The sequence below is a fragment of the Ambystoma mexicanum genome, chromosome 1q (assembly GCF_040938575.1).
Source record: "Ambystoma mexicanum isolate Mex_15411 chromosome 1q, UKY_AmexF1_1, whole genome shotgun sequence".
NCBI classification, from domain to species: Eukaryota; Metazoa; Chordata; class Amphibia; order Caudata; family Ambystomatidae; genus Ambystoma; species Ambystoma mexicanum.
Window position 1 is genome coordinate 765172558 of NC_090922.1, and position 20359 is coordinate 765192916.

The following is a 20359-nucleotide window of genomic DNA, read 5'->3' on the forward strand; positions in this document are numbered from 1 at the left end:
TGTGTTTCAGAAGCTGTTGATATTGATTTTTGCTTTACATTGGATGGAGCTTTTCCAAGTGATGTTCATTTTTTGTGCGGAATGTTTTAGTCACTTCATGGCCACAGCACATTTGAGAAAATGGCCAAGAAAGATTGATTGATTGTGCTCTCTTCTCGTGAATGAACTTAAGTAAACTGTTGCCTTGCCATTTGCCATATGTGGAGTGGCGTGATAAAAAACTATTTACATTCTTTTTTTTACATTTTAAAGCAATAACCAACATATCGAACATTTTGCTTCAGACTTTTCCAAATGTTGCCTCCTAGTACTTATTGTAGTGAATCGGGTGGGCATCAGTAAATGAGGGTGTCTACGGAGTACATTTTTTGCATCCAAATATAGACTACAATCTTGCCCCAGACAAATGAGGAATCCATGCCAAATTTGGTAGACGTGGGTTCAATGGTGTGGATTTGTATAGCCGGACACACATATATACATTCAGCTTTATATATAAAGAAAGCTGGAGTACCCGGCGTTGCCCGTGTCCTGATCGAGTGGTATCGCATGTGCCCTGTAGGATGTTGCTCTTGTCCTCTTGTCAGCAAATCTTGCTTCAGTTTGCTCTGGTGTCTCATGTGCCCTGAAGATAGTTCCTCTTGTCCTCTGGCTGGCAAGTCGTGCTGCTGTTTGTTGTTGTGTTTCAGAAGCTCTTAATATTCATTTTCGATTCGGCATCAGATAGAGCTTTTCCTAGTGATGTTCGTTTTTTGTGCGGCATGTTTCAGTCACTCAATGGCTTCAGCACATTTGAGAAAATGTCCAAGAAAGATTTATTGATTGTGCTCTCTTCTCGTGAATGAACTTACGTAAACTGTTACGTGATTTGGAGTGGCGTGATAAAAAAACAATTTTTAATTATTTTTTATTCCCTTTAAAAATGCTTTATTAAACAGTTTTGAATTGTATAGAGTAGTAACACATATTAAAAGAATAACCAACATATCGAACATTTTGCTTCAGACTTTTCCAATTTTTGCCTCCTTCTAGTATTCTACTGTAGTGAATCAGGGTGAGCATCAGTAAATGATGGTGTCCACGGAGTGCATATTTTGCATCCAAACATAGACTACAATCTTGCCCCAGACAAATGAGGAATCCATGCAAAATTTGGTAGACGTGGGTTCAATGGTGTGGATTTGTATTGCCGGACAAACATACACACATACATACATTCAGCTTTATATATAAAGATAGCTGGAGTACCCGGCGTTGCCCGTGTCCTGGTTGAGTGGTATGTCATGTGCCCTGTAGGATGTTGCTCTTGTGCTCTGGTCAGAAAGTCGTGCTGCTGTTTGTTGTTGTGTTTCAATAGCTCTTGATATTGATTTTCACTTTGCATCAGATAGAGCTTTTCCAGTGATGTTCGTTTAATGTGCAGCATGTTTCAGTTACTTAGTGGCTTCAGCACATTTGAGAAAATGTCCAAGAAAGATTGATTGATTGTGCTCTCTTCTTGTGAATGAACTTAAGTAAACTGTAACCTTGCCATTTCCCATATTTGGAGTGGTGCGATAAAAATAAAATGTAATATTTTTTTCAATTTTTTGCATATAAGATTTTTGCATCAAAAGATAGACTACGATCTTGCCCCAGACAAAAGAGAAATACATGCAAAATTTAGTAGAAGTGGTGGGTTCAACAGTGTGGATTTGTATAGCCGGACAAACATACTCACATACATACATTTAGCTTTATATATAAAGATAGCTGGAGTACTCGGCGTTGGCCGTGTCCTGATCGAGTGGTAACTCATGTGCCCTGTAGGATGTTGCTCTTGTCCTCTGGTCGGCAAGTCGTGCTGCTGTTTGTTGTTGTGTTTCAATAGCTCTTGATATTGATTTTCACTTTGCATCAGATAGAGCTTTTCCAGTGATGTTTTTTGCTTTTTGTTCGGCAGGTTTCAGTCACTCTATGGCTTCAGCAAATTTGAGAAAATGTCCAAGAAAGATTGATTGATTGTGCCCTCTTCTTGTGAATGAACTTAAGTAAACTGTAACCTTGCCATTTCCCATATTTGGAGTGGTGCGATAAAAATAAAAAGGAATTCTGTTTTTTTCCATTTTTTTGCATATAAGAGTTTTGCATCAAAACAAAGACTACAATCTTGCCCCAGACAAAAGAGGAATGCATGCAAAATTTGGTAGACGTGGGTTCAACAGTGTGGATTTGTATAGCCGGACAAACATACACACATACATTCATTCACCTATGTATATAAAGATTATATACAAATATAACTGAGATAACTTAAAAGCACAAGTATAGATTTTTTTAATTAAAAAACAATTTCAAGAATTTTTTATTAACATTAACAGATGGTGGCCGCCATTTTGGAAGCAAACATGGCTGAAAAATTCACCACGCAGTACAAATTCGGCTAAAGAGTAAAACAAGAGGTTAGGTTGGAGAGAAAATAGGTTGGAATGGGAGAAAACTCCTATAGATTTCACTTAGCAATGGGCGTTAAATGGGTGGGACACATAGCCAAACTACATAAATCCATCCTCATATGTCATCTGCATTGAAAAGCATTACAAGCCTACATTCAAAGCCCCTATTTCAAGCTCTTATGTTAAATCTCTTATTTTAATGACAATAGTGTTCGTCTTTGAAGCTAGTGCTTTCAGCACCACCTAATAGCCAAAACTAAAAATGGCATCAAATGCCCAGCTAGTTGCACGTTTCCCATTACCAAGGATTGAAAGGTACTTATCCCACAGCCAGGCATTTGTTTCAAACCGCGCATGCGACCTCATTGTCGGACATCGCCACCTCATATTCGTTTTATCAGCGGTGCGATTTTTGTTTTACGTAGTGCTCTGACTAATGCAATATGTTGACCACTTATGAACATTTTGTAAAGCTTTGAAGACACATCTTGATCGCATGAGGTGATGTTCATTCTTGTATTATTTATTTGTCTGTTAATTCGTTTGGCTTCCTGTGGTGCGCATTAACCGAATGTTAATTTAAAATAAGGGAAATAAACAGAGATCTGCACATAAAGAAGTCTCTCAATGCTTACATTAATTCCAGTGCTTTCTTTGCCACGTCGGACTATTTATTAAACTCCGATTTCAACAAGTCCATTGATTCTTTTTCTGCATTTCCGTACAAGGTGGACACTGCCCCCGTCTGTAGTGAAGTCATAAGTTATATGTGGATATTACCAGAGTCAGCACACAAGGGCCATTGGGAGTTCTTAAGTCACTGCTAACATGGAAGATTTATGGCTGGTCAGCAGCTCGGACCGCATAAAGGACAATAGGGCAATCCCTGAAGTGCCAGCCCATGATTCTAGATGGGACCGTTTTTTTTTTTACAGAATGGAACACTTTTCATAAGTTAGTTCTACCCAATGTTATAAGGAATATGTTTTCAAATGCATTATTTTCCACATATCTTGGTTTTTTTTAAAACTTGGATTGTGCTCAGGCTGTCCTGGATAGTAATGTGTTGTGTGATTGTGGACCACTTTTTTATTGGTGTCTGGACGGATTTTATGCCCCAGTCCCACCCTGCTGGTCAGAGCTACATAGTGGCCAGAATGCCTAGAAATATACTCCAGGAATACAAGCCTGGGAGTATAACTAATTCCCCTGGTGCTGTCTCCCCAGCTAGTAGTGGTATCAGGTAATATTATACCCACCAATAATATCGCCACATATTTGGTAGTCGGGAACGGCCATAGGCAATATTATTAGTGGGGATAATTTTTGGAGTAAATGGGAGCAGGGGTTGCGGGGGTGTCCCCCGCTCCCTTTAAAATAATATGGGGTTGAGGGGGTGTCCTCCGCAGGTTTAATGGGTTAATATTGGCGCAAAAATGATGGCGCCATTCTTGTATGGTGATATTTCTGCGGGGATATTAACACATGTAACCCAAGTAGTCCTGTGCACGAGTGCTGGGAACCTGCAGTCCGTTCATCACATGAAAGAAAGGCTTAGCGAGGCATTTCCCCAAACCCCCACTGCTAGCCTTGACACAACCAACTAATCTGAACAAATCATTGTCAAAAATTAGACGCGCACAAGCCAGAGAACTCAGCTCTGAGCACACACCTACCAACACAAACTGCTCCAACCCTGTTCACACATCATACACTCAATCAGCAAGCAGGACTGAGTCGTCCATGTTTATCTACTTGCTCATCTGCTGTTCCACTCTGGTGTATCTCACTTTACGCGCAACATGCCCATTTGCCATTTTTCACATAGGAACCACTCATGGACAAAGATAAAGAGCCCAGGGGTGTCATTCTTCATTGAGAATTTAGACACAGATACACAACAGAACATGTGTATTCAAAATTATTGTGATATTTGGTGCTTAGGACAAAAAAACAGAGGAAGGGTGACTCACTATCCATTCTCAACACCAATCTTGCACTCAACTCGGCTCATTATACAGACCTGCGGAAAAACAGAAGACACAAAACTGAACCACCTCCACCTTCTCCTTAATTCTCAACATCAAGCTATATTCTCTTCCACAATGTCACAACCCAGAGGTTGTTTTCTGGTTGTATGCAGTATTTCCTTTTGCTCAAGTAATCCTGGGCTTTTATGGAGATGCGCCCAAGACTTCCCTCCCAAGAGCTCAGCCTTCAGGGATAAATAAACCTGACAGGTTGGGGGCTTGAGCGAAAAGGCCGGAGCAGAATCGTCAGAGCTAGAGGGACAAAGAACAAAACAAAGAAAACAGTTGTTCAGATAAATGCAGCCAAGTAGTGTTGGATAACAAACAGCCAACACCACCCCCAATCCCCACTCTTACCTGCACCGTAGAAATAATATACCAGTAACCTACTAGTATCGAATTGTAGGGAAGGGAGGAGTGGAAGTTTGCCAGTATCTTAGGGTCACCAGGGCGAAGACCGCAGAGCGTCCCAAGTAGGTTCAAGGCAATCCAAAGTATAAACAGCAGAGCGTCCCAAATAAAGGTTCAAAGCAATCCAAAAGGTAAACAGCAAAGCGTCCCAAATAAAGTTCGAAGCAACAGAAGTAAAAGGAAAATTGAATTGGGAAGTGAGCGTTCACTTCATTCTAATTTCCTTACGGAGATGTTCGAGGTATCGGGTCACCAAAGTTTAAGGATTTAGAATTTGGAGGTCGAGAATGAGTAAGCCGGGTTCAGAATATCCAAGGGGAACAATCGAGGGAGGTTGGCGTCGGGAAGCAGGTACGGACAAGGCGAAGGCAATAAGTTGATTCAGGCGCTGGTTAGTCAAGGATTCAAGAAACGGGTCCGGGAGCTCGCAACTAGCAACAGTTTAGGAGCACTCGATCTCCGGGTAGATGGGAGTTATATATCGCTCCCAACAAATGAAATCATCGCAACGTCACGCGTACTTCACGCGGCTATGATAGCAGGCGTTGTGGGAGTTGTAGTCTCAGGGACTTTTACTTGCCGAATAGCGCTCGGATAATCGCCAAGGCAATTTCCAACCTGGCCGGGTCGTGACAGTACCCCCCCACAAAGAACGCTTTCTCCTGAGACTACGCAAGCGGTGTCACCAAAAGGCACGTAGTAAACGGGGAGCGTTTAGATTAGAGGCCGGTTCCCAGGACCTGTCCTCTGGACCATACCCTTTCCAGTCGATCAGGTAGGAGCGAATCCCACGACATAGGCGAGTGTCCAAGATTGCACGCACCTCATACTCGTCTTCACCATGGACGTTAACTGGGGTGGGGGCAGTAGGTAATCTCGTGCCAGGTACAAAAGGGCGAAGCAAGGAAACATGGAATACCGGGTGTACCCGCCAATGAGATGGAATCCCTAGGCAAACGGTGACAGGGTTAAGACACCGTAGAATCCTATAAGGACCTAGGTAACAGGGCAATAGTTTCCTTTTTCCTTTAATGGCCAGATGTTTTGTAGAGAGCCATACACGTTCCCCACAAGAATACGAAGGGGCGGGTGTGCGCCGTTTGTCAGCTTGCATTTTGGTGCGACGTTGCGCCGTTTGCAGATGGGACAACACCGATTTACGGATGGCAAGCAAGGAGTCTTTTACAGCATTAGCGGCGGGAAACTGCTTTAAGGAGGGCAAGACAGGTGGGAGAGTCCTAGGGTGCAGACCATATAAAGCATAAAACGGAGAGCAACCAATTGAGGAATGCATAGAATTGTTATAGGCAAATTCTGCAGCACCTAGTAGCGAGAACCAGTTGGACTGATGCTGCAGACACAGACAGCGAAGAAACTGTTCCATAGTACCATTGGTACGTTCAGTCTGACCATCCGTTTGAGGATGGTAGGCCGAAGACAAGCGGGCATCGATACCGAAGGATGAAGTAAGGGAGCGCCAGAAGCGTGAGGTGAATTGAGACCCCCGATCAGAAATTAGAACCGTAGGAAGCCCAAAAAATCGTACCACATGGTCAAAAAACAGAGTCGCTAACATAGAGGCAGTAGGTATACCCGAGCACGGTATAAATCGTGCCATTTTGGTAAAGACATCGACAACCACAAGAATGGTGGACATACCCCCGATACAAGGGAGCTCCACCACGAAATCAAGGGTAACCGTATGCCATGGATATGGGGGTAACGGCATACTCATTAGAAGACCGACGGGCTTGCCCGGTTGCCTCTTGCACTGTGTACATACTGCACACTTGGAGACATATTGTTCGGTGTCGTTCTTCATACCAGGCCACCAGCACCATCGGTGGAGAAGATCATAAGTTTTAGCCCGACCAGGGTGAGCTGCCAACGGGAGATCATGGGACCATTCAAGAGCTTTTCGTCGAATACGGTTATCAGGTAAGTATAGCAAACCATTAACATATGGAAGACCGGTGATGAGTTCAGCGCCCAGTTCCTTAAGAATAGGAGCATGATCTTTAGCCCACGTCCTTAATCCATCTAAGATGGACGGAGAAACCGAACAAACACACACCACAGTCCCTGAGGATAATACAGGGGTTGACTGTTTCGTAGTTACCATATCTGTACCGATACGCGACAATGCATCCGCCTTTCCATGTAGTGGACCGGGGCGATATGTCACTGCGAAATTAAACATGGTAAAAAATAAATGCCACCGTATTTGCCTAGCATTGGTGCATTTTATATGGGATAATGCCTGGAGATTCCGATGATCCGTATATACAGTGATGGGATGTTTAGCACCTAAGAGATGATGTCTCCACTCATTAAACGCTACCTTAATCGCCAGTAGTTCTCTTTCCATGATCGTATAATTACGTTCAGCTGGCGTAAGTTTCCGAGAATGGAAAGCCACAGGATGTAGTCGGTGGGTGGCTGGACAAATTTGCGACAGGATAGCCCCCACAGCAATTGCAGAGGCATCGGCTTCCACGATAAATGGAAGGGTTGGATCAGGGTGCTGCAGGACTGGAGCTGTGGTAAAGGCTTCCTTCAATTTCTGAAATGCAGAGTGCGCCTGTTCATCCCAAATGAAATGGACGTTCGGGCTGGTCAACCGAGTTAGTGGCGCAACTATTTCAGAAAAGGAGGCGATGAAACGTCTGTAAAAGTTGGAAAAGCCCAAGAATGATTGAAGGGCTTTTACTGAAGTCGGGACAGGCCAATCCAGTACTGCCCGGACCTTGGAGGTGCACATAAGCACTCCCTTTTGTGATATTTGGAAACCCAAAAACTCCACAGACGATGCATGAAACACACACTTCTCCAGTTTTGCAAAGAGGGAGTGTTCTCTCAGATGGAGGAGAACAGAGCGTACATGGTGTATGTGTTGGGACAAGGTATCTGAATATATCAGGATGTCGTCCAAATATATTACGACGTAACAGTCCAACAGGTCCCTGAAAATGTCGTTGACAAAGTGTTGGAACGTCGCTCGGGCGTTGCAAAGCCCGAAGGGCATTACACAGTATTCGTAAAGCCCGAATTTAGTTTTGAATGCCGTTTTCCATTCATCCCCCTCACGCATCCTCACCAAATTGTATGCTCCCCGTAAGTCCAACTTGGTGAAGATGGTAGAGGAGGTCATTTTATCAAGAAGCTCCGTAATGAGCGGTAGAGGATATTGGTTCTTGATTGTGACGTTATTAAGGGAACGATAATCGACACATGGACGTAAATCTCCTTCTTTTTTTTGTACGAAGAATATCGGGGAGGCCGCTGGTGAACGGGATGGACGTATGTGTCCCAAGCGTAATGCTTTGTCTATGTAATGTCGCAAGTGTTCTTCTTCCTTTCGAGCAAGGGAGTAGATACGACCATGTGGGATGACCGCCCCAGGTATAAGGTCAATGGGGCAGTCATAGTCTCGGTGTGGAGGCAGTTTTTCTGATAAGCCTTTGTCGAAGACATCCGAGTGCTCTCGGTATTCCTCTGGAAGTACAGGGACTGGGATAGAGGATAAAGCACTGATGGAAGGTACACTTGCCACCAGGGCCAGGCAAGGGGAGAAGACTGCTGCCTCTTGAGTCCCTAGACATTTCTGGCTGCAAAAAGAGGAAGAGAACAGCACGGTTTGTTTAACCCAATTGATTACAGGGTTATGGGTTTGCAACCAGGATAGACCCAGAATCATACCAAACTGGGGGGCCGTAATGAGGTCAAAGGTGATGTATTCCGAATGACCCTGTAATGTGGACATTTGTAGTGCAGTGGTTTGTTCCGTGACTTGTCCGGATACCAAACGGGAACCGTCAACAGCATGTATGTCTTCAGGTCGTATTTTGGAAATTATAGGTAGCCCATAATGTTTAGCCAGGTTGGAATCCATATAATTCCCGCTAGCCCTGAGTCTATCATTACCGGGTTGGAAAAAGAATTGACACCAGGGGCCTTGAAGCACATAGTGAGATATACATGTGGAGACGGAAAACATGCATCCGAGCCCGGGTACGTTTGACTCATCCTAAAGGCCCGGTTTATGGACGAGTCCTGGCGTTTCCCGCCGGTTTAGTTGGTCTTTTAGGACATAGCCGTATATAATGTCCTGACTGGCCACAATACAAACATAGGTTATTCAGTGCCCGTTTCTCTCGTTCAGCCTTAGACAATGGACCCCTGATGGCCCCAATTTGCATGGGTTCAACCTCGCCTTGAGGAACCGTAGTAGTGCTATCTGACCGGGAAGAGGTACGAATATCAGGGTACCGACGTTCGCCCCGTCTTTGCCGAATCCGAGCATCAACTTGGAGAACCAGGTCGAGTAACTCAGGAAAACCAGGTGGAAGGGCGGGCACCACTGACAAGGCGTCCTTTAGGTCCTCCGACAAACCTTTGTAGAAAACAGCCGCTTTCTTTTGTTCTGGCCAAGTGGTTTCAGCCGCCAACTGATTGAAACGGGCCAGGTAGGTCAACAGATCCGTCTTGCCTTGATTTATAGCTAAAAATTCTAAATCCGTGGTTTGTGCTTTGTATCGCATATCAAAAACGCTGTTCATGGATTGAATTAGCCGATCAAAGTCATAAAGAGCCGGATCATTAGCTTCCAACATAGGATTAGCCCATGCTGCGGCAGTGCCGCCTAAATGGGAGAGAACGAAGGCCGCCTTAGTGGTAGCATCTGGAAACGCCAAAGGGCGACAAAGAAAGTGAAGGCGACATTGATTCACGAAAGTCCGATACGCCTTGGGATCCCCCAAAAAGCGTTCGGGTGGGGCCAAAGGAAATGGCCCAGGAAGAACCACCGGAGCTGGAGTTGGGGGAAATACAGGAGGAGGTGCCGCTGCAGCGCCATCCCCGAATTTCTCATCATGGGGTAATGGCTGCACAAAGCTCTGTAATACATCCATGCGTTGATGTATGGTCGCATGGGCAGATGCCATATCGGTACGCAAGGCGGAAAAAGCCTGCATGAGAGCTGTCATCGGGTCAGATGCGGCTTCCATAACCAATAGGCGTTATGTTTAGGCTCCTAAATCTGTCACAACCCAGAGGTTGTTTTCTGGTTGTATGCAGTATTTCCTTTTGCTCAAGTAATCCTGGGCTTTTATGGAGATGCGCCCAAGACTTCCCTCCCAAGAGCTCAGCCTTCAGGGATAAATAAACCTGACAGGTTGGGGGCTTGAGCGAAAAGGCCGGAGCAGAATCGTCAGAGCTAGAGGGACAAAGAACAAAACAAAAAAACAGTTGTTCAGATAAATGCAGCCAAGTAGTGTTGGATAACAAACAGCCAACACCACCCCCAATCCCCACTCTTACCTGCACCGTAGAAATAATATACCAGTAACCTACTAGTATCAAATTGTAGGGAAGGGAGGAGTGGAAGTTTGCCAGTATCTTAGGGTCACCAGGGCGAAGACCGCAGAGCATCCCAAGTAGGTTCAAGGCAATCCAAAGTATAAACAGCAGAGCGTCCCAAATAAAGGTTCAAAGCAATCCAAAAGGTAAACAGCAAAGCGTCCCAAATAAAGGTTCAAAGCAATCCAAAGGTAAACAGCAAAGCGTCCCAAATAAAGTTCGAAGCAACAGAAGTAAAAGGAAAATTGAATTGGGAAGTGAGCGTTCACTTCACGCTAATTTCCTTACGGAGATGTTCGAGGTATCGGGTCACCAAAGTTTAAGGATTTAGAATTTGGAGGTCGAGAATGAGTAAGCCGGGTTCAGAATATCCAAGGGGAACAATCGAGGGAGGTTGGCGTCGGGAAGCAGGTACGGACAAGGCGAAGGCAATAAGTTGATTCAGGCGCTGGTTAGTCAAGGATTCAAGAAACGGGTCCGGGAGCTCGCAACTAGCAACAGTTTAGGAGCACTCGATCTCCGGGTAGATGGGAGTTATATATCGTTCCCAACAAATGAAATCATCGCAACGTCACGCGTACTTCACGCGGCTATGATAGCAGGCGTTGTGGGAGTTGTAGTCTCAGGGACTTTTACTTGCCGAATAGCGCTCGGATAATCGCCAAGGCAATTTCCAACCTGGCCGGGTCGTGACACACAAGCAATTATAATCCAAGGGGTCCATCTGCATATCATTCGCCCCCACAATTCTAGACAATGAAGACTCATCTGTTTGATAGAGGAATTGGCTAATGCCCTTCCCCCTTTTTCTCAGAACATTTTGTATATTCTTCTACTCTGTGTCGCTGGTGTGTGTGTCTTTGTGTGCGCTCTGAGTCCATGAAGCGCGTTATAAAAAATGATCTAAACTAAACGATTGTCCATTTCTGTGAATGGCAACAGTGGTCGAAGTGGGTGGCAGTGGTTTGGAGCGCTGCTCCTCTACTTTTTAAAACTGTTTTACTGTTACTATAGTTTTATTTTAAAAAGAAACCATTATGCAATGGTTTCAATTTCAAATAAAAGTGTAGGAAGAAGTTGAAACTTGCATTTCAGTGCACTGCACTGAACGTTCCTTTAAAAATCAGGCGCATGTTTTTTTTTTTTTATTGTGGGTGAGAGGGGGCGTCGGGATGGGGTTTGTGGAGTGGAAAATAGTTCTGCTACTTCTTTTTGTACACTTCGACCACTGAATCGCAGCAAAAAGACTACAAAATTAGCCTGTTTTCTCCTTCACTGCTTTTGCCATGTCACCTCCTTTCAAACACTTAGAAACACAACCATTGCCTTCACTTTACCTAAACAAAATGTCTCATTTCTATTTGGCCTGTGCATCAGTCCAATGGTGGTGTTAAAGCTAGTAACTAGAAATCCAGATAACACTATTGCAAGGCCGCCCGTTGCATTTGCTTCTTTTCTTCAAACAGTACTTTTCATATGACTAACAGGATGTGGCTAGCACCACATTGTATGGTGTAACCTAATTCTGCCAGCATTCTGCTTACTCCCTTTATCCTTATGTTCTGTTACTGGAGCAATGTCCTACACTAAGCCATCCCTGTCTGGAAATCAATGGTGTGAGTGGTATCACACAAGGGTTTTACCCTCTGGAAATCAATAGTGTGAGTGGTATCACGCAAGGGGTATACCCTTAGACAAAGGAAGACAGAATCTAATCTTTCGTTCTATCTCTTAAATAGGTAATGAGGGCAACGTCTGTAGTACTGTCCATACAGACCAATCACCAATTAACACACAGTCACGAGAGGTTTATTCCCTGAAACAATCTCTGTGATAGATTCCCTTGTGAAGGCCCATTTAATTCACTCATAATGGCTAGTCTACATCACTGTTGCCTTACTGGTTTCTCAGCTTAAAGGTTCTGCCGTAGCAAATGTTGGCAAGATGGGACGAACGTTTGAAACAGAGGCCCGTGAAGGTGCAGTAGGGGCTAAGGGAGGTTACAGAGTGTCGTTTTATTTTTGCTAGGAGCCACAACCCTAGTAGTGCATGGGGAATCAAAATGCCATCTTAAATAGTAGCAGGCATATTGAAACCAAGGCCTAGTTCGCTTTGAATCCAGGGCCGCAGGACCGAGTCACACGCATAGAAATATGTAAGCGGGAATAAGTTGAAGCTTGAGCACGGGTGAGTAAGGCCTGAACTGCACAGATTCATAGACCCCTCATTGTCTCATGTTGCCAACATTTCGTATCCCAGGACAAGCAATCACACGAGAAGGAGGGCACAAGCCTCCGACCTTCCCTGTCCCAGTTCTAAGTAAAATCACTCAAAACCCCCTGTCCTAAGACCCTTTGCATTGCAAGATACCTGCAAGATACCAGCTCGACCCAGACCACCAACCATAAAACTGTTAGACCACCAATCTATCAGAAAAGATCTGAAAACAAGGATCAGTTTCCTTCAACATAGGTCGCATGATTTGTGCTGCGAGGGGCCAGGAAGGATAAAACTACACAGCTAAAACGAGGGTGGGGCACTTTGGTTGGGCACCAACGTGTCTGTAATTGAGCTATGATTTGTTCGAAGTGATGGCCTTGAACTATCCTCTTAGCCCATGTCTGCAGTAGCAGGTGCACACCAGGTTAGAGATAGAGCCTGTATTATTATTTCTTCACATAATTGCCAATCAGTGGTAGCCACATGCCCGATGGCATGAAAGTAGGAACCCACGTTGAAGAAGATGGGCAGAAGGGGCTGGGTCCAATGGCCTGGCATCTCTTATGGCACAGGTAGCCTATGTATAGGGTCTCAACCAACTAGCCACGCAGGTTTTGAAATTTACATCACTGATGACGTGGTATGCCTTCATAAAGTGGTGTTCGTACTGACTTTGCCAGAACGTTCCGTGGCAGCAGAGTTCTTTGCTGGTGCACTTCTATTTTTGTGGAAATAAAACTTTGTTTTTCTTGCAACGGGTGTGCTGGGCCTTTTTCCCTAGTGGGTTGTATTTTTTCCTGGTGTGAGCATTGCAGGGTTTCTCTACACGAGGGATCGTGCAGCTACCTTCTCAGTGTTACCACATGTTAAAGAACGTTGATGACTATATGTTTTACTAATTGATGTATGCTATGGTGCAGGAACGGTGCCTCTTCACTACTGCTTATGGCTGAGTAACACGAAATTTAATGTAAATAATGAAGTAAACATTTTTGCTTTATGGCGTCATCCCCTGGGATAAAGTTCCAAGTGTCTATGGAAGCCATGTACCTGAAAGAGGTGTATATTCCTGTGAAGCAAGTACAAACAAAATTATAGAATTGTGGTAGGTTGAAGGAATAGTTTAATATGAGAAGCCTGTTTAGTTATTGCCCTGTGCGACTTAGAATGTTCCTGCCTGGAGAGGATATTGTTCTAGAACACAGCTCCCCTGGGATTTGTAACATTGTGGACTGTGTCTCATACGGTTCTGCCCCTTCATCGTCAGGTTATTTTCAATGAGCTTTTTGCCAAATTTTATTTTCTTGAAAAATCTCGTCAAAAGTGTGTTTTTGTGGGCTGGGGGTCCGTTCCAAGCCCCTCTGTCCCCTATAGTTTAAAGTCTATTCTCAACCCCCTACCCCTTGCCCTCTATATTTTTCGATGAGTTGTTTTAGAAATAAATGTAGACAAAAATCTCATCCAAAAGTAATCCGGCGATGAATGAACATCATGTCATCTCATACTACATAATAATAAGGATGAAGGAAGAGGAATCTTCAGTTTGGTGTGCATTAGCCTTTCTCCACAGTATGAGAAGGGTACATGTGCCCAGAGATACCTTTTCAGGATGATCTGTTGTCCAGACCTTTCTTTTAGGGCCCAGCTAGTGGATAGCTCCATCCCCAGATCAGAGGACTTTGAGTGAGGACATTGAGTGAGGAGATGTACACAGGCCATCCAACCAGCATGGTCACACTTAGTGACCAAGCAGTGAGGTGCCAATTTGTAGAGGTCTGGCCACCAGCAAGGGTGAACCATTACCCATGAATGGAGGCATTGTGGAGAGTAGGCACTAAGATTCTCTTTTGAGAGAACTGCCTGCCTGACACTACACAATACAATTCAAGAAGCTCAGCACATGTGGTGGCTGGTTGAGAAGACCGTGCTGTGGAGGAACTTCTGGGCACCATTTCAAGTAAAAAGACCAAGACTAAGGTATTTCTTTGCATGCACAACATTTTGCCAGCACAACTTTTTTGTAGGGTGCTGCTGTGGTTGCTATATTTTTTATTTTATTTTCTACCTCGGACCAAAATAGCCCCTTTATACACTTTAATCCAACTGCAGGACCATGCGCACAGGTTTCTGGGATTGTTAGTGCAGAAACCGAGTTATAGACTGGTTCTGGTTGGGAATGGACCAGGAGAGGGGCAGTGGGATGCCAGCTACCACAATGAGGGGGGAGCGACTTTGTTATAATGCATATATTTGTTTTGTTGATCGATCTTCCAACTCCAAAGCATGTTACACAAGGAAATATCACAACCTACATTTTGTTGAATGATTAATGTGTGTGTCTGTATACTGTAACCATTCATTGAGAGTTTTGTGTGGTTCTCTTAACACAGGTGGAGGCACTTTATCCCCAACTTACAACTCATTTAATATTCTCAGAAGGTATATCCTTGTAGACACCAACCATACACTGTTACTCTCCTATACATGTGCAGTGCCCTACTGTGTTCCGAGTTGTCATTAAATTGGATTACATTCCTATAATATGAGCAGCTCTAAACTCCAAGCCAGACCACATTAGCAGGTAGCCAAATATGAAATAGTCCTGTTAACTTTGACAGAGATACATTTTAAATGTCATAAATGTGCATTCCAACTATTGACTTTGCCAGCCTTCTCTTCTCAAGCACAATTGGAAATATACAGAACATTTCTGAAACTTTTCAGAATGCATTATGGGCTTCATGTGTTCAATGGAAACCAAAAAGCCTGGTGAGTTCAGAAAATACATTTCATTCCTTCTATGCGGAAAGCACAAGATATGGATTTCCTAAGCAATAGTTATATCTGCCAGCTGTTTCCACTTTGCAGCATTGTTTTTCAAAACAAATGTGATCTCCTTGCTTTGCTTCAATGAACGCATGGTCACTTTTTTAGTATGTTTATTCCATTGTGCGTAGGAACTTGCTAGCACTATTGTTAAAGCAGTTGAACAAAAATTCAGAAACATGAAATATTTTGTATAACAAGATAAAGCACTGACATCTTTTTATCGTTTGGCTAAGCCCCTCCTGGTCAGACACGCAAGTTCTTATGTAAGTGACAGATAATTACAAGATTTGCTCCAGTTCAAATATAAACAAACAAGATATTCTGTTCTACTGTTCCTACTGATTACATGAATGACATATTTATCTGTTCGAATGTGATTGACTAACAGGTAAACCTGGGTGGGATTTAGCCTTTAAAAAGCAGCTGTTTCAGCAGCCTCGGAGGAGTTCCTGCAATTTCAAAGAATGCTGCGACATTGTGAATCCTGATGGGGCAAGAGTCTGGAGGACATTGCTGACCCACAAGATCTGACTGGGTAAATGAGCAAGCAGATTTAATGGGTAAAACAAGCCTGTAATTCAAGTCTTTGGGACAGAAATTGGCAATGTGCCAATTTTACCAAATTCCCAGTGTTAATGCTCGCTTCAATAATCTGGAGGCACAACTAATTTACAAAGCTGAACTGTTTTTTGAAACAAGTAGCAAGCAGCTTTTAGATTTCTTCACCATGAGCCCTTATCCTTCTAATGTGGCTAAAAACGCCAATTTGTCAAACTCTACATTGTTTATGGTGGGAGCTGAAATAAGCAATTTTTACCCATTGTGTTCAATGTATATTTTTCTTTTCCATGTTAGAGCCATCATAATGTATTTTTGTTAAGTTAGCCCTTCGTCTGTCTCTGGGCTATTGAAACACAGAGTTTAGCATGGTATGAGTGTGATGCTGGAAATGCATCGGAGGGACAGGGCCTCCGTATCCTTGTCCTTTACTGCCTTTTTATCGTGTGTTCTGTCATATTTTCCGCGCAGGAGTTCATGTGGGACTCCTGGCGGTGCAGCTGTCTCTCTTTTGGTTTGGTGAACAGACCCATGGGATACCCTTACGGCACCCGTGGGTGGGGGGTACAACCCTGTGCCCCTAGTGTATGTTTTTGGGCACCTGTGGGTGGCCCGCAGAGCAGGGCATGGGCTGATGGCAGCTCCATGCTGACTTTGACAGGTGCGCAGAGTAAACCTCCATTTTGGGATCCCCAGGCCCTGCCATTGGAATCAGTTGATTCCTGATGGAAAACAAGATGCCCCTGTGGCCTCCTGCTTTCTATTACCTATTACCTTGTTTTCCCAAAGTCCTGGGAAGCCCTGACTCTGTCCCTTCCCCCTGACTGGCTGTAAGACCAAGACTTGCTGTTGCATTTGCTTCGACCTGATCTGAAAGCTGCCGAACTCGTCAAGGTCTGATTCGAGAGAGGACCTGGTAGGGCGCCCTCTTCCCGTGCTCCGAGGGACCATCGAGCACCGCTAAACTTCGCCGAAGCTCCCTGGAAGTCAGACCCTCGAAAGGCTGCCGACCCGAGACGGGACCACTGAGGAGAACGAAGCAAAGCACCCGGACTTCGCCGCTGTCGAAGTCCATTGCCGTCGACCAGGGTTTGCAGGTTTGTGTAACTGCTGGAGGCCCGTCGAAGTTGTGTTGCCCAGCCGTGGGGACCACTTGACGCTGTGCTGCTGACGACCGGAGCCGCCCGCTCCCTTTGCCTAAGAACATTTGAATCCAAGTACTCCTTTGTCCGCAACATCGACCGCTTTGTCCCGCCGGAGAAAGTCGAGGATGACCAACGCACCGAGGAGAGTCCGCCGGTGGGTTTCCCGCCACCTGAAGGCCACAAAGACTTTGACGACTCGACGCCCTTGTTGGGCCACAATTCTTCCGAAACTCTTTGCGGTCCTGAACAATCAATCACTGAGGTACCCTGCACACCTCATCCTCGCAGGACGTCGCTGACGAGCACCTCCTGGATCGACATCGGGTTCTCAACACCCTTGAACTTCTCATCGCCGCCGTCGACGACAAGTTCACCATCTTCAACGCCTCTCGATGATCCGTGGCTCCTGCTTTAAAGGGAGTCACTCAAGAAGGATCCTTCGATGCATCTTCGAAGAACTCTACTCCACCAGGTACATTGGGGAGGTAAAACATTATAGGAGGAAATAAGGCTATTGAACAATATATGGACTGGGCTTGTGCTATATATCTTTATTTTACAGGTTGCCCAGGTGGGGGGATCTCCACACAGAACTGTGTCCATCTGTAGAGGACAGCATTCTGCCTATCTCTATTGCTGGTTTCCTCGTTATTGATCTGTGTGACATTTTAACCGTACAGTTGATGCACTTTAATGAGATTTGATAACATTGGTGGTACCACGTTAGAATTGTATATATTTATCATTGTTGATTTCCGAGTACAAAGTGTGTTATTGTGATTGTGTGCATACCTTTGAATATTAATTATATAAAGACTGTGTTTTCAGTAATACAGTGTGTGGACATTCCTTTGTGGTGGTTCGGGGAGTACACTGTACTTAAGAACCAGCCTGCATCACCTCCTGAGAAGCGAGGCCTTGATTGCTCGTCCATTGCTACCGCTTGAGAATCTTGGCTGGGGTCCTCTGTGCCTCTCCTCTACCATATAGAGAGCGGAGGAACAGGCACCCCCACCAGTATCTTCACAATGAGTTTTGGCACAGCGTACATATATAACCTGGGTTGTCCATCGTACTTCTTTGACCAGGATGAGGGACACCATCAAAGCAGAGAGGAAGGGTGAGAGGAATACATTGCAGGGGGATATGAAATATATTACCTGTAATCTTATTTGATCCATGGTTTTAGATTGCTTTTAGACTGTTCTTGGTTAACTAACCATACAAGCCATGGACCTTTTCACTGTGTATTTAACACTTTCAACCTAATGGGTTAGGAGGTTGCAAAAAGGTAGCAGGCGCTCCTCTCCAGAAAGAACATGGCATGATAACCTGTTCTGAGATGAGAGTTTGCAGCACACAGTTTTTGCTCACTGTACCTTTCACAGATGGGAAATATCCATTTGCATATCAGTCTTTGTCCCGCCCACATGGGCAGTCCAGCACTGAAATGCTATGGCAATTCCTCTCTGAACAAGAGTACCAACAGCAACCCCATACACGTGTTTCAGCCTTGTTGGGACTCATCAGTGAGGTGAAGCTGTGCCTCTCTGAGCACAGTGAGCAGGGAGTCCACGTTTGGTTGCCCCCAGGTAACATAGGGTGACCAACCCCAAGTTCCTTGCAAATATTTCAAAAAGGTAGCAGGCGCTCCTCTCCAGAAAGAACATGACATGATAACCTGTTCTGGGTTAGAAGGTTGGTCCGTATAAGCTTGCTTGTTCCCTGTCTTGCCAATCAACACCATTACAATTTTGAACATGACTTTAAGTTATCCGGGTCACAATGGCTATATACACATTTGTGATGGGCAGAATGTAGTTTTAACATTTTTGAGAGTAGAATGCTGGGTATCTACTCCACTACTGTGTTGCTTATATAAGAAACTGCATATTGACTATTATTTTTTTAATGCTCATATATTATCTCTACAAGAGAATAAATGTACATATATGCTTAGCAAGAGAGTGAGAGCATTATTAAGTTGTTTCTAAGGGTACTATAATGCAAGGGCAAACACTTGTTGGTTTAGTGATGCAACTGTGTAGGGAATATATTCATAACATCTATGGTTTATCATACATACATGGTAATAAGGATTGATACATAGATACATAGATACAGCTAAAAGGTAGAGAAAGGACAATATTGCTGTACAATAATAACCTGTCAACTGCTCAGGAGTAGTAGTTTCTCTTGCACTAAAGCATAGAGACCGAACTTTCTCCAGAGTCTTGCTTCGTGCACCTGAAATAAAGAAATTGTTTCCCATGACACCTTGCTAGAGCGAAATATCAAAAGAAAGACATGGCCTGCATACCTTTCTTTGGTTGATAAGTTACAACCTTCTTTTTGTCATTATGTCAGTCTGCGCAGAATCTCTCTTGACAGGGATGACATGGTTTGATGATTAATAACTGGGTCTTAATAGTTTGGCGATCTATACATGCATCTTTATCAGAGTACTTGTATTCCAAGGAACCTTTTTTGTGTTTAGGATTTGTATTCCCTCCTTTTTCTGGGACCGGTATAAGGAACCTCAAATTCTCATAAGGTATTTGTTTCTGTGGTCATCCAGGAGGCACCAATCATTACCAAAAAGAGGTTATTTTTGTTGGCCAGAGTATACCACCCTCCTTTCTCGTTTCCACATTTTTGTCCTCAACGTGTAAAAATGTTTATCATGCCAGTAGTTCTGCTTCTGTATCTATACAATCCTGTGATCTGTCTGAGACCCCGCAGATTGGAAGAGTGCACATATTTCTATTGTATGGCAGGAGGAGGAAGATCACTAGTTACCTCGATGTCCATTTAGTCTCGGGAGGATAGCTCAGGGGCAACGCCATCGCCTTGGAAACAAAACTACGCGTAGCAACACAGGTTTGATCCCCTGGTGCGCGCTTAGAAAGCTCTGGGTATTAAGCGCGTTATAAATAACCAATTATAATAATTACCTAGAGCCGTTGAGATTGGCCTCCTTTCTTGTTGGAGTTAATATGACTACTTGATCGGTGTAAATGACCACTCATTCTGTTATTGCCATATTGTGTGTTAATATTTGTATGGCCAAACTGGTTTGTGGTCTTGTAGCAAAGTTTGTTTTCAAGTTAATGTTCAAGAGTCACCTGTCTTGATCTCAGACAGTACTATGTGTGTGTCTCCCATTGGTCAGCGGCTATGCACTCATTTTATGAAGGTTTAGCATTTTTGCAACATCTTGTAACCACTTTCTGGCAACCCCAGGGTCAAAGCACTTGGAGGGAACATTGCTATATTGGAGGGAACATTGCTGATGTGGTTTGGTTAGTCGACAAAAGGTAAAGATGTTTTTCAAAAAGTCCTACTGAAGTAAGATACTTCACCCAGCTGCATC

General features: G+C 44.2%; 1 protein-coding gene across 1 annotated transcript in view; it reads left to right on the forward strand.

Moving 5' to 3' along the window:
- Positions 1 to 20359, forward strand: part of DDR2 (discoidin domain receptor tyrosine kinase 2) — a 1291881-nt gene that overhangs the window by 149321 nt on the left and 1122201 nt on the right. The gene's annotated exons all lie outside the window — the stretch shown is intronic.